At 40.0% G+C, this 12,294-nt stretch overlaps 1 protein-coding gene across 2 annotated transcripts in view; it reads right to left on the bottom strand.

Moving 5' to 3' along the window:
* The window catches only part of RAP1A (RAP1A, member of RAS oncogene family), an 87,211-nt gene extending 77,761 nt beyond the window's left edge, over positions 1 to 9,450 (bottom strand). The window contains exon 1 of one of the 2 annotated variants that reach the window (XM_032487332.1): positions 9,334 to 9,450. The gene's annotated coding sequence lies outside the window, so the exon portion shown is untranslated. Of the gene's footprint in view, positions 1 to 1,805; positions 1,877 to 9,333 lie in introns of those variants that run through there. The other variant, XM_032487333.1, reaches the window with a different exon arrangement.
* Between the last annotated feature and the right edge of the window lie 2,844 nt (positions 9,451 to 12,294).

Raw genomic sequence — 12,294 nt, 5'->3', positions numbered from 1 at the left:
TGTAACTGACTGTATCTCAGTTAAAAAATAATAATAAAAAAAATTAAAAAAGAGAGAGAAGGGAGAAAAGTACTGAAAGTGATGTTTTTTCTAAAGATCATATATTCAATTTTCTTTTTTTTATTGCTCCATATTCCACTGCCTTCAACATTCTGTGCTGCTTAAAAAGTCTGTATTTCACTTTTTATCACTTCACTCACACAACTGATGTTTCTAAAGTCCAGCTGCATTCATGAACGCTAGAAAGATCACACACAGAAGAATTTCACCTTACAGTGAAGTATTTTAAGGTAATGCCTCCAGAAACACAATGTCTAAAAGTGAGGGTTCCCTGTTAACTAAGAACTCAAAGTGCTAAATAAAATTTCTGTAGGAGACTATACATTTGTCAAAGAAGTAGCATAAACATCCCTTTTACTGATGAAATAACTGGAATCTTTTATCCTTCTTTTTTTTTAAAAGGCAACTACAACCAAAGTGTACATACCGAGTCCTATCTTCTCTCAGAGACGATCTGACTCCATGAAGCCTATTCATTAGATTCAGACTCTTTCTGCTGAATTGTATTTCCAAAGCTGAGTACACTTGATGATCCAGAGATCTTCACAACAGTGACTTCCAGCAATTCCCCCCAAAACCTTTCCTCTGGTCTTCCTTTAAAATCTCAGGTCTTGGCCTACCTGTGTTAAATCAGCCTCCCTGTCTTCAGTCTCTTTCTTCCTCAATCATTTTGTACTCTGTAGCCAGATTCATCTTCCAAAAGATAAATGCTCTGCTTGGATCATTTTCCTCATATCAAAACTTCTTGTGCTCCCAAATAAAGTCTATATTTCTCAGTCTAGCATTCAATGACTTCCAAAGCCCAGTCCCAATCAATCTTTACAGCCTTATGGCCAATATTTTCTAATTATACAAGCCTAGGCTTCTGTCAAATCAATCCCCTGTTCTCCAACTTGTCCTGAACTTTCTATCTTGGCTCATGCTATTCCTACCACAAAAAATGTCTACCACTCCTTTCAAGCTGCCATTGCTCAAGGCCCTTTTGCATCTCTGCATTTATTCATGTAAATAAGGACACACAAATGATATGCCCTGCCCCATCCCCCCAAAACTGGCCAAAGCCCCAAATCTAACAATAGCTAGCTTTTATTAAATGCTTACTGTGTGCCTAGCAGTCTTACATAGTATTTCTAATCCTCTCAACAATCCTATAAAGTAGGTATTATTATTCATTCTCCTTTTAAAGATGAGAACGCCAAAGTTCAGAAACATCAAATTACGTATTTAGTAGATTACCTCAAATTGTATACTCGGTGAGTTGCCTCAAATCACAAACTTAGTAAGTGGCAAAGCAAGGATTTGAATACATGCTGCCTAACTCTAGAGTTATTGCTCTAAACAGTAAGTTGCATTTTTTTTTAATCTGAATCATGTGACCATCTCTCTCATCATCTGAAATAATTCAGTTTTACATAATATTTCTATTTTACTAAATACTATAAAATAAGCTTTTTCATGTTTGTTATTTTAGTAAAGGGAGAACAATAAAATGCTCTTTCTTTCCAATAAAGAACAATACTCAAATTGTAATGTCAAAGAATACCTTTTTCATCACAAAGATTACTTTTCCCTAAAATATTTTTAAAGAAATTCATTCCAACCAACTTTTTCAAAGATGACTGCACAAATTACTAAACATACACTCTGATGGTTTTACAGATAATTAGTAATACGAGGATTTTGTGATTACCACCCAAGAACTGTAACAGGTATCTATCAAATTGGCAAAGATTGTAAAAACTGACCTACTCAATGCCATTGAAGGTGCAGTGAGACACACACTCTTAAACAGAGGGTAACCACCCTTTGATCCAGTTATCCCACTTCTGGGAATCTATCCTAAAGGAAGAAAAAAAAACAGAGATGCAATCAAAGATAAATGTACAAAAATGTTTGCCCCAGTGTTATTTAAAATAGTAGTAGTATAAAGAATTAATCGAAAAGTCCCACACTCGGAGACCAATATTCTGTTTGGAGAAAAAAGTAGGAGTGAAACTGTATTTATAAAGTATAATTCCAACTTATTTTTAAATTTAAAAAATCTGTACATGCAAGGAAAGAACTAGAATAATGTACATTAAAATGTTATAATTGTTATTATAGTAGTAATTATCTCTGGGTGATAGGTTTATGAGTAATTTCTAATTTCTTCTTTACATTTACGTTTTTTTTCGAAATTTGCCATAATGGAACATGAATTAGTTTAAACGAGACAAAAATGTTTAAGCAGTTATAACTACTGAAAATGATCCTGAACCTAACAAGGGCATATTACTTGGAATAGAAACTACACTTCCTAGTGCAAAGAAAACCTCAAACTTGTTTTGTTTCCAGCTTCTATTAGGCTCACGTGTACTTTTAGACTGTGTAAAGAATGTCATCCAAAACTCAGTAGTATTCACGAAACTGCGCAAGGCTCACTATCTAAAAGTCAGCCAGTGCTCCAACAGAAAGGACCACAGTGAAATGAACTGTTTCATTGTATGCCTATTGAGAATAATAAAAGTCTAATTAATTCTCACTTAAAACATGCAAAATGGAAAAACCAGAAAAACTATTCTTGTTTTGCAAATTAACTAAATATACTGTTGTTGCCTTATAAGCACATCACAGTTAGGTCTGGGAGGAACTTGAAAATAAAGCTGGCAAGCTACCAACATTCACTAAAAACGCACACTGATGCATTTTGTCTATATGCATATTTCTGTTCTAGTGGATAGTTAACTTTAGTGGCACAGGATGATTTTAATCAGTGTAGAAAAAATATTAAGCTGTTCTACCAAAAATCCCCCAAAACTTCTCACATTAAACACAGAATTAAAATTGTTGGCTGAACCAGAAAAAACTTCCCTACACTGTGGCATATATGCAGAAAAGCAATTTGTAAAAAAAAAAAAAAAAAAAAAGAGAGAGAGAGAGAAAGAAAAGAAAAAGTCTTCGATGTAAGTAAAACAGGCAGTTGAGCAAGCAATTTTTATTTGACTATATTTTACACAACTGGGAACTGGCTTGCTCTAATACTAAAAAGCTGACCACAGAAGTAGTTGTTGAGCAACTAAGAGAGAATTAAAACATCACATAGACTTTACTTAGAAAATGAGTATCATTCTTTTTCACTCTACTATGAAAATACAACATTTATTTATAAAACATATGTCAGGTTCTGACAAACAGAATAAATTACTATATTATATATTCCTTAAAGTGGAAACTACAACCTCACATCTTAGTTTTCATCAAACAGCCTAATACTGCGTCACTCAAACATCTGTTCAATTACTAAATCTGACATCTATTAATGAAATTATGCAATATTTTCACAACTATACAATGAAATTTAAAAGTAGTTCAAAAGACATCAATGATTTGGGCTAAATACTGAAAACCACATAAAGTCCAAAGAACAGTGTTAATGTCAGCTGCTAAAATACTTAAGTTATGGTTGCTTGCTTAATGTTCTATAATACAGCCAACTTGTCTAGAATGATCCTATTTATAAATGAATTTTAAAATATCATTGAAAATAGAGTGAATGAATTTACTCTCCGGATCACACATCTGACAGATCTGAAATGTTCAGTCTGCAATAAGAGAGAATTCCTACTACGACTAACTTAGAATCTTATAAGCTACACTTGGACTTTGTCCAAAGAAACAGTTGTACGCTGTTCTTTGTGTGTCTCTAACTTTACACTTTTGTCGTTGATAACTAAACACAGTTCTATCCTAAGTAAAGTTATATTTTACAACCAGAATAAGTGAGGCTAATATAGCACTGCAAACAACCGTGAATCTTATAGGTATACACATAATACTTGTGAATTCAAAGTAAGGAACCTCAAGTTTTAATTAATCCAACAGTGTCTTTTATCAGTTATAACATGTAGGTTAGTATATTCCTATCCTTATGAAATACGGCTTAATTTAAATATATTCTGAAACCAAACACAGAATTACATATTTAATTCCAAACATGGTTAATTTTACCATCCATGCTTTGAAGTACTCTCTATCAATGTGAACTAAATAAATAGGATGGAGGTAGGAAACTATCTCTATCTGGAAAAACTGGATATGCAAAGAAATTTTCCAGATTTATCTAACCTAAATTTATGTAGCCTAAATAAGTCATTAGAACCTTAAAAAAAAGCCATTAATTTGTCTAATGATTGAAGTTAATTTCATATAACATATTTAATCCACAATATGTATACCATGTACTTCTGAAAATTATAATAAAAGGATGATTTTTAGACCACTTATAAAAGCACACAATTTCTTTCAACTCCATCTTAATCATCATACACAATTTCCTTTTTTTATTGGTGCATGCCTGTACCTTCTACCTCTAAAAGGCCTATTTTCAAGTGGAAATGAGAGCATGGCATAGTTCTCTGTTGAAATGCTTAATTGATCAGAACATCATGATATGCTATCATTTATAGCAATTTTAATCTGGATCATTTAACTTTGAAACAAACTGCCTCTTAATAAGTCATCTTAAAACTAAGTACAAAGGGGACTGGCGAGTATGTGAATCATTCATTGCATACTCATAACCACTACTACAAAAACTCAAATGCGCCAATATTTTCTTTGCATATGAAAGACTGAAAAGCACGTTAAGAACTACCACTTGTAACCTCCAAATTTCACGCACAAAAAGGGGAAAAATGGATGCTTCATCTGTTTCAGTAACATAAGAAAGCTGAACTATCTTTATGTTTAACATTAATCATTTCCATAAGATTTGAATTTGGCATTAAGTCATGCAGCAATATATGATATCAAAATGAGCAGAAAATACTTGGCAATATGCCATAACTCTTTAAAATTGATGAGTTCAACCTGAAAGGAACATTAGGAGGAAGGTAGTTTATGTTCACAATTTTAAACTCACCACAACATTAAGATATAAATGCTTTATAAAAGATCTTTTTACTGAGCTTCTAAAATAAGAGAATTTTAGATCTGGAGCTTAGAGGTTATGTGATGTTCAATGAACATTATTTGCTGGGTCCCCAGCAAATGTCAGACACAGTGCTATGTGCTTCCAGGTAACTCCATTATTAGCTCAACCCACCCACTTCATAGATGTTGGAGTTTCCGCTCAAGCCAAATCAAGCTGTTTAGATTTCAGAGCCAGAAATGCTGAACAATGCCCTCACAGTGGTATAATTCTATCAAAACAGACTGGTATCATCCTCCCTTATAAACTAAATAAAATTTCAAAGATGCAATGCTGAACTTATTTAACTGAAACAATAGTTTCTGTGTTTTGAGTAACTTATAAAGAATTACAACAATTTAAAAATTCAACTGTGAGAGTCCTCAACTAAGTACTAGTTGCATAGTTTACTGCAAAGAACAAAGCATGGGGGCTGTCAGAGATGTAAGATTCTAAAGACATACAAACAGAAATTAAACAAATTGCTGATACCATTAAAAAAAATCCCTTTGTAAGAAAAAAGAATTATCAACATGAAAAATTAGATGCTTGATTGGAAAGCCTACTTTACATAAAAGATCATCTATCATATACTAACAAAGTTCTTGAGGAACAGTTAACACTGACAAGATTTGAAGCTATTTAACTTTTAGGTTACAAATTATGACAGAATGTAAAACTCCCGGAGGGCAGAGACCCCATCTAATTCAACTCTGTATCCCCAGCAATTAGCACCCTGTTGTTAAATGTTAGAGAGGTCAGCTAATATATGAACTCCTGTGAGCTACTGGAAAATTCAATCTAACAATTTGAAAGGTCTCTTTTTATAACTGAAATTATTTAAGTATTAAACAATAATATTCAATGCAAGTGACACTGTATGAAACTTAAGATCAACAACTGTGGCTGTCACTTTAACCAATACAACCTACTCTCTGAAGGAATTAATAGATACACCAAAAAGACAAGTATATCTATATACTTTGAATCAGTACTCCTTCTGAAAATCAATTCCAAGGAAATATTTGAAAAGAAAGAAAATGTTGCATACACAAATGTATTCATTTCATTGTTATTTTCAACAAGGGGGGAAAGAAACTATCTATACGACCAACAGCAAGTACATGGACTATTTTGCAACCACTGAAAAAGGTTTAAAATGAACATAAACCTCCTAATTGGTCTTCCTGCTTCCGCTCTTGCCCCTGCCCCCACCCAAGTTGATTTCCAGCCAGAATGACTTCCACAGTAACACAGTAAGTTACAGCAGGTCTCTCTTCTACTCAAAACCCTCCAGTGGTTTCCCATCTCATTCAAAGTAAAATCCAAAGTTTTGACCATGGCCTACAAGGCTTTACAGTGAGTGGCCTCAGCTACTTCTCTAACTTCAAGCTCTCTCACTTTGCCTCTTGCTTACTGGCAGCCTAACTGTTCTCAAAAAGGCCACGTACAGAGTCGTCTTTGCATTTACAGTCCTCTCTGCCTGTAACCTTCTTTCCCAAGAAAGCATTTATCCCTCACTTCCTCCAGGTCTAGAGGCTCCAGCCTCATGTCTTCCCTGACTACCCTTCCTTGTTCCTGTTTCTCTCTATCCTCTCATCCTACTTTTACTCTTCTGCATATCTCTTATCATCTGACTTATTCTATAGTTATTTGGTTATGACCTGTCTCTCCTGATTAGAATATAAGCTCTATGACAGCAAGGACTTTGTTTTATTTACATAACAGGCATTCAAAAAGTACTTGTTAAATTAATATTAAATGTTGATACAATTGTTAACTAAAAGAAAAACCATGCACATAAACAAGCTTGGAAGAGAACAGGAAAAATGGTATGTGAACATTTTCAAATGCTGATCATATTGCTAAGGAGTCCGTACAATAAAAAACATGTCAGTTGCGATTATGATTTTAAGTTGCCAAAAGTGACTATAACAATCTTATTTCCTCATAAGTCATTTGTTTAAAATTATTAATTTAAAATCACTGGTAATAGTCATTAATGAGAACTTTTCCCCCATAAACTTTTAATAACAATCACTCTTAAATCTTGTTCAGGGGTGGGAGGGTGTAGCTCAGGGGTAAAGCGCATGTCTGGCATGAATGAGGTCCTAGGTTCAATCCCCAGTCCTGCCTTTAAATAAATACCTAATTACCTCCCCCCACTCTTCCCAAAAATACAATAAAATAATAAAAAAGAAAGAAAAAGGCAATGTAGATTCTGCCTCATTACTATTAAAAAAAAAACAACAAAAAAAAAACTTGTTCCCAAAGACCAAAAGTTTAGTCTGTAAGAGTAGACACTGTCATTTCTGAGGTCACACAGAAAGTGAACAAAGGCTTTTGTAGAGTTTTAATATGCAACTGAATAATACTCAGGGATTCCAGTTTACTTTTAAGACAAGTACCCATGGTTGGTCTCAGAGGGTCCCTGAAACTGAATGCAAAATTTTGTCATAAATATCTCTAAACTTCTTCCCTGAGAGTCTATACATTTCATTATACTCTCAAAAGTGTCGGTGGTCCAGAAAAGGTTAATAATTACTATTTTATATATTGGAAATGAAATGCAATATTCTAATATGCAAAAGGATAAAGATATATATAAAAGGATAGAAAATATATAATATCTAGACACATCTTTGTAGTAATTCAATTCATTCAAGAAATACCAAATGTCTACCATGTGCTGGGCACTGTATGAGCCTCAGTACCTTACACCTAATCATATTTTGCAGTACATAATTGAAAATACTGAGGAAACAAGCTTCACTGAAACACCAGACTAAAAAAGAATTTCAACCAACACAATTATAACTTCAAAACAGAAAGCAAGTGTTACAGGAAATCATAATAAAGACAGAAAGGAGCTCGGGGCCTGATTTAGTGCTTATTATGTCAAAATACTGCACATATCAATTACATCAAAAGAAAAGAAAAACTACACACACACATGCCCACCCCCATACACTCTGACAGGAAACCAAAATAAAGTTTCCAAATCCTGTTTCCAGCAGCATCCCTTTTGAGACTGCCCTTCGGCATGCTTTTGAAGGTAGGAGTCTCACGTTAAACCAAAAGCTGATACTTCACTCTAAGTGTGATAAAAACAGAAAGAATCATCATCTCACACTCAGGAAGCAAAAAAAAAAAAAAAAAAAAAAAAACAAAACTGTGGCTACCTGTACGGCTGTGACCCATTAACCTCCTGCCCTGTTATTCCCTGTCATTTCTTATATCCTCTTCCTGCAGAGCAATGACAAAACGATCTTCCCTCCCAAAAAGGAATACATTGACTCCTCAACGCTAGTTCTTTTTCCAAGGGGTCAAAAGGTCCCCTAAACTCTGGTTCTAAGCCCTGTGAGTTGATTCCATTTTTCAGGCACAACCGTCTTCCCCCACCTTCTCCCCAGAGCAGTAAATTACACAATTCAGCCGAAGACGGTGTCCTTAACTTCCTAAGCGAGGGGGCAAGCGACACTCCCAGTCCCAGTTTGAAGGAAGACAAGAATCACACGGTGACCTCTTCCCTAACAAAATTCAGGGAAGAAGCAGAGACCCAAGAAAAGCAACGCTGAAAAGGCGAACACATGGGAAGCCACGGAAGACATGGGGTAAAGAGGGCGGGAAAGGGGCTGGGAGGTGGAGTGGGGTATAGATATGTCAGCTCTAGGCACCGAGGGGAATAAAGGAAGGAATGGGAGACCCTGAACCCCGACAGAAGTGAACACAGAAAAGGACACCGCTGCCATCTACCCGCACCTTTCCAGCAGACAAGTGAGGACAGAAAATTCACCCAACCCTCCAACCCCGTCTTCGCTTGTCCCGCAAAGGGTGAGGTGGGTTTGAAAGATCTGACCCCATCTGGGGACACGCAAGAAGAAAAATGCAGCGATGTCCAATCTTCTACCGCCCTCCGGCAGTGAGGGGCGAGGGCACCATGTCCGGGGAGACAGGCGAGGGAAATGGGCTTGTGCCATGACACCTCGGGGAGTTGGAGGGTGGGGGACACAATGTCCTCTTTCTCTCCCACACCCGGCCCGGGCCCCTCCCGTCCCTCTCCCGCAGGCCCAGCCACAGTCGACCGGCTCGGTCCGCGGGCGTGGTTGGCTCTGGCCCCGGCGGCGGAGGCCAGGCCTCCCCGAGCCCTGGCCCCTCCCGCCGGCCAGGCCCCCGGGCCGCCGCCCCGGACACCGAGGGAACGCGGAGGAAGAAGGGGGAGCCAGGGGACTGACCGGCGACAGGAGCCGCCTCAGCTCCGGCTCGGCAGACCCGCGCCCCCTGCTCCCTCTGGGGCCGGCTCCGGCTCCCCGCCCCTCACTCACCCCCCCGGTCCGGCGCCTCCTCCACCTCCTCCTCCTCCTCCTCCCTCTTCTCGGCCGTGGCTCCTACTCCGGCTCTGCGCGGCGACGGCGGCAGCGGCGGCCTCGAGAGCGGCGGCGGCGGCGGCGCCTCCAGAACGCGCACGCACGCAGCACGCAGGCCCCGCCCCCCTAGTTCCGCCCCGCCCCTCCGAGTCGGCGTCGGCGAGGTTTCGGCCCCGCCTTACCCGCGGCGGTCAGGAGTCCACTTAAAGGGGCCGCGCAGAAAGGCGTGGGAGAGCTAAGAACCGAGTGGGAGGAGCGGAGAGTTGCGGCTTTGCCTTGGGCGTGGGGAGGCTGGAAATGAAATGAGGAAGGGTCCGAAGATTCAGGAGGAATAGAATTTTGGAGGAAACGCAACCTTTCCACAAGTGCTAACTGAACATCTGGTCGGTGCCAGGCACTGTTCTAGGCGCAGGGAATAATGCCGTTGGCAAGGCAAGGCCCTCCTGAAACTTGCATTCTAGTGGGAGAGAGGAGATAGAATACAAACAAGTAAACAAAAGTTTCAGAAAGTGATATAAAGTCAGGAATAAGGTGACTTTAGAGCTGGGGGGGGGGCAGGGGGAAGGGTGGACAGCCTTTCCAAGCTGAAAGAAAATCAGCCTTAAGCTCTGAGGTGGGAATAACCTGGCATGTTGCAGAAACAACGAAAGGCCATTGTGGCTGTGTGTAGTCAGCCGGCCAGGGAGCAGTGGTAGTTAGGCTGAGAGATGGGGAAGATGTCAGATCCTATGGAGGCTTATGGGCTGTTATAAGAGCAACAGAAGCCATGGGAGAGTGAGCGGAGAGGAATGACTGCATCTGATTCACTTTCTAAAAAGTTACTCTTGCTAACGTGTGAAATACACAACAGGGAAGAACAGATGTCCACAGGGAGACCATTAAGGAGACAGCTTGTGGTAGCTTGGGCTAGGGTGGTAGCAGAGATAGAGAACTATTCAGATACACTTTGAATTCAAATGGATTTGGCAGAGTGTGCGAAGAAACAAAAAGATTATGTATGATTCTTAGGTTCAGGGCCTAAAGGTTGGGTTAATGGTGATACTATTTAATAACATGGAGAAGACTTAAAGAGGAGAAAATATGGGGCTGGGGAGAGTCAGGAATTCTGTTCTAATATGTTACATAAGGTTCTTGTTCTACATCCAAGTCAAGATGTTGAGTAAACTGTTGGATATATGAGTCTGAAGATACGAATTTCGGAGTCATCAGCACATAGGTGCTTTTTAAGCCTTAGGTCCACATAAATTCACTTAGGAGGGAAAGTAGCTGAAGAAGAGGACAAAGATGAACTCCAACATCTGGAGATTCCATATAAAAGGAGCTACCAGGTAGGAGGAACACCAGGAGAGGGTGGAGTGTTGGAAGATAAGAGAATTGTTTCAGGAAGGTGGGAGTGATCAGTCTTATCAAATGCTGTTGAAATAAGTAAGATGAGGACTGAGAGTTTGAACACTGCATTTGACCTGATGAAGGTTTCTGATGTCCTTGAGGAAAGCTGTTTCAATGGAGTCATTGGGGAGAAAGTCTGATGAGGTTGTGTTAACAAGAGATGGGAGGTGAGGAAGAGTGGTGTATAGTAAGTACGAACAGCTCTTGAGGAGCTTTGCTGTAGAGAACAACTGAGAAAGAGGAGTGCTTGGGGTTAAGGGAGGGTATTTTAAACATGGGGGATGTTTCCTCTTGTTGATACGCTGGAATGATCCTTTAGACAGGTAAAGGTGATGGTGCAGAAGATAAGAGGAGGCAGCTGGAGAAAGCTTGTCCTCCAGTAGGTGAGAAGCAATGGGACTAGCATCGGAGTGAGGGAGTTGGCCTTGGATAGGGGCCAGAACAGTATATTCACAGACTGTTTTTGAAGAGAGGGCAAAATCTGTGGGTTCAAGTGCAGGTAGGTCAGGTAGTTCATTTGGTGGTGGCATGTTCAGGCCACTGTGGAGCAGAAAGAGACAGACGGGGGCTGAAATCCAGCCCCTGTTCTGTCAACCAAGTTTTGAGGCCACATCAATCTGGAGGAAGGGGCACCGTTTCTAATTAATTGCTCAACCTGAAGAGGTGTTAGCAGTCCTCCACAACACACACACACACACACACACACACACATACTCACTTTGTGTACTTTTTCAAATTTGCACCAAATACTCTTTGTGCTGACTGCTTGATGATCAGGGCTGTGTGTTTTTCTTCCTTCTATGCAGTAGAAAGCTGTGATTGGGGAGGGGCTATTGGCTATTACAGGAGATAGGAGAAGGTGAGAAAAAATTCCCTTGAAGAGTGGAAGAGTTACTAGAGAAGTGTGGTATGGACAAGGCTGAGGGCCCTCTTGAGTTGGTGGTCCTATATTTAAAGTGAGACCGCTCAGCAGGGTCGTGTGGTTTTTCTCCAGCCACATTCCATTCCTTGGGTGCGGAGAAGGAGGGGTGGACTCAGCCAGGGCTGGGTTTTGCTGATGAAACACGATGAGAAGGGGAGGGGTATAAGCCAGGGAATGGTTATCGTGATAGACCTTAGAATCTAAGCTGGGAGGAAGGAGGGGGTAAGTAAAAAAGCAGTGGGATCAAGGGTTTGGTGGTCCTTGTGGGAAAGAATAGTTCAAGAGGAAGCAATCAAATAAATGAGGGCAAGGGGACTTTCCAAGGATGGCGTATGGGGAAGGGAGAGTGAGGCGACTGGGAGAGAGGAAGCCAAGGGATCTGGGAGAAAATAGGGCCAGAGCAGAAATGAAACAGCAAGCTCTCAGGCTCCAGCCTAGTCACAGTACTTATGAGCCACTGGTCTGGGAGAGGTTGAGGGAGCAGCCCTAATTGAGGAGAAACTGTACTCAGGAGGGGATAAGCCAACCTGGTACTGCAGGGATCAGTTGGAGGGTTGGAGGGTGGAGTTGGAGGGTGAGGTTGGAGGGTGAGGGGTTGTGTGGCTTTA

The sequence above is a fragment of the Camelus ferus genome, chromosome 9, assembly GCF_009834535.1.
Source record: "Camelus ferus isolate YT-003-E chromosome 9, BCGSAC_Cfer_1.0, whole genome shotgun sequence".
Lineage (NCBI taxonomy): Eukaryota > Metazoa > Chordata > Mammalia > Artiodactyla > Camelidae > Camelus > Camelus ferus.
The sequence above is the reverse complement of the archived record's forward strand: the minus strand, read 5'-3'. Positions and strand labels throughout refer to the sequence as shown.